We start from the raw sequence: 5252 nt of genomic DNA, 5'->3' as shown, positions 1-5252 counted from the left end.
CAGAGATGGTAGCTAGAGTTCTATCATCCAATACTTCTTTTATAATAACTGCTTAGAAATCCCAGCAGTTATTAATTTGCAGTGGCTATTGTAATTATATTTGTCATCCGTGTTCAGCTAACTTTTACAGCTTTTATGATATTTATAATATGAAAGTCTTAATAAGTGCGCTTTAGGAAGCATGCTGATATGTTTGGATTTATCGTATTGTGAAACTGAATTATTATGGAATTATGAGGTATTTCAATATCGCTATCTTCCATATTGTTGCAAAAGCCGCCATTGTACCAGACAAGCAATGTAGCCCAGGGTGGAGGTCCTCTGGTTGCTCGCTACTGATGGTGGAAAACCCTGCTATCGTCCCGTGCTGGCCAGTCCTTTATCGATGCCCATGGCGCATCCGGAAGTTCCCTGCAGCCCACTGTCATTTCTCGAGCATTTGCGTTATGTTACAATATCTCCACTTAATGTGGCATTTACGGACCTTTCTAAGCATCAATTTTGCTATGCTTAAAACCAAACGTATTCTACATTCGCGTCACATTAGTGGTGTAAATAACTTTGTGAAATGATAATTAAATCGAGACCCGACGCTGCCGATAGGCGTTGATATACATCAACGGGGACAGCTGAAAATGTGTGCTCCGACCTCGACTCGAACCCGGGATCTCCTGCTTACATGGCAGACGCTCTATCCACCTGAGCCACCGACAGCACGGAGGACAGTGCGACTGCTGGGACTTATCCCTTGCACGCTCCCCGTGAGACCCACATCTCCAACCTAATGTCCACATTGTACGTTCATAGGGCCAGTGCCCATTACACTCATTACTCGCGGTAGACAATCTTACCGAGTACCGTAAGAGTTCGGGAAATACGTGTGCATCCGCAGAGAAGAAGGAAGTCAATGGCCGGTTAGCCTTATATATATTGTAATGTTGTTGCTTTAATTTGCTATGAAAGCGGAGCTGATTGACAACAAAAGCGGGTTAAAAGCTGTGAGTTGCCTGGGGAAGTTAACCTTGCATTACTGAGCAACTGTTTCACCAGGTATCCAGTCTAGCTTACCAAACTCCCAACCAGACTAACATTAATTATAATCTTGTAATAGTCATACGACAACCGGTGATATATATATATGTATATATATATATATAAAAGAAAATTTAAATAAAAAGAAATAAATCAGTTTATATTTGGAAATTTATTTTAACATTATTCATTGAAATTTCAGCATATTAAACGTGAGTCATAACTAAGCTGGTGCCTTATTCAGGATTGTGAAAATGTGAGTTTGTAATCTTACAGAACACATCAAATATGGAGCCAAGATTGGGAGACTGCATACAACACTGCATTCATAAAATAACACACGAAGAACGTTGAAACATATGCAAGAGGAAATTAACCACAACCAACAGATTCAATTTTCACCCAAAGAAGTTACATTCGTAGCGCAATCCTGTCCATCATGTAATTACCACACACTGGTATACTAAATTCATACTAACTCTCTGTGAAATCTTCCTGAAAAGAATAGCTGAGGGCTATTTGATGCTTACACCACATGCTTCTTCACGTGGTCAACTTGGTTTACACAAAGAGTGTAACTCCACAATAATTTTGATAATTAAAATAAATTACATCGAAACGCAATTTACTAAAGAAAAACCTCGAACTTGTTACTATCGTCTTACTATTAACCTGATGGGTCAAACAACTGTATAAGCACGTGGTACTGGTCTCACAAAGTACACCCCACGTGGGTTGAACATAAAGAAAAGTTGCTGTATTGAAAAATATTGTCAAGACGAGACGTTATAATCTCGCACACATTCGCATTTAAGATTGATGATCTTAGTTAGAGTTACTGATCAACACATGGTTCCACTTTACTAACAAAGTAGTGACAAAGCAACTACCAGAAGATATTCTAAACTTCACACGCGAATTACACTGCGTTGAAATTTAAGATAACATTAGATTTTTAGAGCTAAACCTGAAATAAAGGTGATTAAATTTTCAGTTAGGCTGAACTTAAGAAATCCATTGTCCTACGGACTTAGCAGACACGTGTTTAGCTGGAGATCTTACCACTTCAGACGCTCGCCGCGGACAGACTGACGTGGTCCCTTCCTGAGGGTGGCTCACAAATACAAACGGAAGTGGCCAGAGGGCAGCTTCCTATACCAACATGACAAGGGACGGACAGGACCATACTAAGAATAGAAACCTCTCTGCTTTTAGAAAGTGCAGCTACCTGTTCCGTCGTTGGTCCTACTGTTCCCTAGCAGACAGGCTTGTCTGCTACCCTCAAGCATGCAACTAGAAATACATTTGCTCATTCATCCTCTCACACAGAAGGGAAGGGGGATGACAATATCTTATCATATACAGTATATAAAAGAAAGCGGATGTAGGTTCCGTATGAGACTGTGTGACATGAATTACATATAAACTGTGTTTTAAAGTGTAGTAGTGTGACAGATCGTTCTTGTTTATGTGTAAAAGTAACACGTTCCACTGCTCAGTCTCCTTCCAGATAGTCAGAAATGCCACAGTAAATTTGGAAGAGGAATTTATGCCGTAAATGACAACAGATTTAAGAAATTAACATGAAAGGATATATATATATATATATATATGTGTGTGTGTGTGTGTGTGTGTGTGTGTGTGTGTGTGTGTGTGTTTGCGTGTGTGTCAGAAAACTGGTATGCAAACAAAGATAATATCATCACAGATTCAAAGAAAGTCAAAACCTAGCTGATAAACAAAAGCCGAACGAAGAGAAAAGGAGCGTAAACAGAGAGAAGCGTTCAATGACTTTGAAAGTAGAATTTTGTCAGCCGATCTAAGTAAAAACATGAAAAGGTTTTGGTCTTAATCTGAAATGAGTAAGTGGTTCGAAATTCTCCATACATTCGGTCAGTTACCATACTAACATGAAACGGAAGATAGAGAGAAGGTCGAAATTGTTTCACCACGGAAGATCATAACATAGTCCCTGCTTTCAATCATCACACGAACGTCGAAATGGCAGATACTGAGATAACCATCGCGGAATATAAAAGCAACAAGGCGTCAGGACCAGTTAAGATACCTATAAGATTCTATACAGATTTTGCGAAAGAACTTGCTCCCCTTTCAGCAGCAGTTTATCCTAGATGGCTGGAGCAACGAAAGGTAGCTAGCGACTGGAAGAGAGCTCAGTTCATTCTCGTTTCCCAAAAGGGTCGTAGAACAGATGCATATAATTATAGGCCTATATCTTTGACACCAATTTGTTGTAGAATTATTGTACATGTTTTATGCTCAAGAAATATGACGGTTTTGGAAGAACGAAAATCTCCTGTATAAAGATCTACATGGTTTCCGCAAACAGAGAACTTGCAAAACGCAGCTCGCTCTGTTCCTCTAAGAGATAGTGCTTCAGACAACGGCGCTCAAGACTATGCCGTGTTTCTCAACTTCGGGAAGGCATTTACTATCGTTTCCACTGTCGTTTAGTGAAAAATACGAGCTTACGGAATATCGGACCACATTTGTAACTTCTTAGCTGATAAAACTAAACACGTCGCTCTTAACGGAACAAAATCGACAGATGTAGAGGCAATTTCCTGAGTACCCCAGGGAAGTGTGATTGGTCCGTTACTGTTTAAAACGTGTATAAATGATGTAGTAGAAAGTGTCACAAGCTCTTCGAGACTGTTGGCAGATGATGCGGTTGTCAACAAGGAAGTAGCAGTGCCAGAAGAGAGTATCAATTTGCAGAACGACCTTCAGAGGATTGATTAATGATGCAGCCTCTGGCAGTTGAACCTGAATATAAGTAACTTTAACATATTGCGCATACACAAGGAAAGAAATCTTCTACTGTACAACTACTCTACCGCTGAGAAAATGCTGGAAACAGTATCTACCGTAAAATACACTGAAGAGTCAAAGAAACTGGTACATTTGCCTAATATCGTGTAGGGCACCTGCGAACACGCAGAAGTGCTGCAACACGACGTGGTTTGGACTCGACTAATATCTGAAGTAGTGCTGGAGGGAACTAACACCATGAATCCTGCATGACTGTCCATAAATCCCTAAGAGTACGAAGGGGTGGAGATCTCTTCTGAACAGCACGTTACAAGGCATCCCAGATATGCTCAATAACGTTCATGTCTGGGGCGTTTGGTGGCCAGTGGAAGTGTTTAAACTCAGAAGAGAGCTCCTGCAGTCACTCTGTAGCAATTCTGGACGTGTGAGGTGGAGCACTGTTCTTCTGGAATTGCCCAAGTCCGTCGGAATGCACAATGGACACGAATGGATGCAGGTGGTCAGACAGGATGCTCACGTACGTGTCACCTGTCAAGAGTCGTATCTAGACGTATCAAAGGTCCCATAACACTCCATCTGCACTTGCCTCAGACCATTACAGAGCCTCCACCTGCTTGAACCGGCCTCTGCTGACATGCAGGGTCAATGGATTCATGATGTTGGCTCCATACCCGTACACGTCCACCCGCTCGATACAATTTGAAATGAGACTCGTCCGACCAGGCGACTTGTTTCGAGTCATCAGCAGTCCAATGTCGCTGTTGACAATCTCAGGCGAGACTTAAACTTTGTGTTGTGCAGCACACTAGTGCGGCCGGCAGTGGTGGCCAAGCGGTTCCAGGCGCTTCAGTCTGGAACTGCGCGATCGCTACGGTCGCATGTTCGAATCCTGCCTCGGGCATGGATGTGTGTGATGTCCTTAGGTTAGTTAGGCTTAAGTAGTTCTAAGTTCTAGGGGACTGATGACCTCAGATGTGGGTAGTGCTCCGAGCCATGTGAACCATTTTTTGAACACTAGTGCGCGTTCGGCTCCGAAAGCCCATATCGAAGATGTTTCGTTGAATGGTTCGCACTCTGACACTTGTTGATGGCCCAGCATTGAAATCTGCAGCAATGTGCAGAAGGGTTCATTTGTGTCGCGCTCAACAGTTCTCTTCACTCGTCGTTGGCCCCGTTCTTGCAGGATCTTTTTCCTATCGCAGCGATATCAAAGATTTGATGTTTTACCTTGTAACGTGCTGTTCAGAAGAGATCTACACCTCTTCGTACTCTTACGGATTTACGGACAGCGCTGCAGAATTCATGGTGTCATTTCCCTCCAGCAGTACTTCAGACATTAGTCGAGTCCTTATCACGTCGTGTTGCGGCACTTCTGCGTGCTCGCAAGGGCCCTACACGATATTACGTTGGTTGGTTTGTGGGGGTTG

This window comes from Schistocerca cancellata, chromosome 8 (assembly GCF_023864275.1).
Source record: "Schistocerca cancellata isolate TAMUIC-IGC-003103 chromosome 8, iqSchCanc2.1, whole genome shotgun sequence".
Lineage (NCBI taxonomy): Eukaryota > Metazoa > Arthropoda > Insecta > Orthoptera > Acrididae > Schistocerca > Schistocerca cancellata.
Note: the sequence above shows the minus strand (reverse complement) of the source record.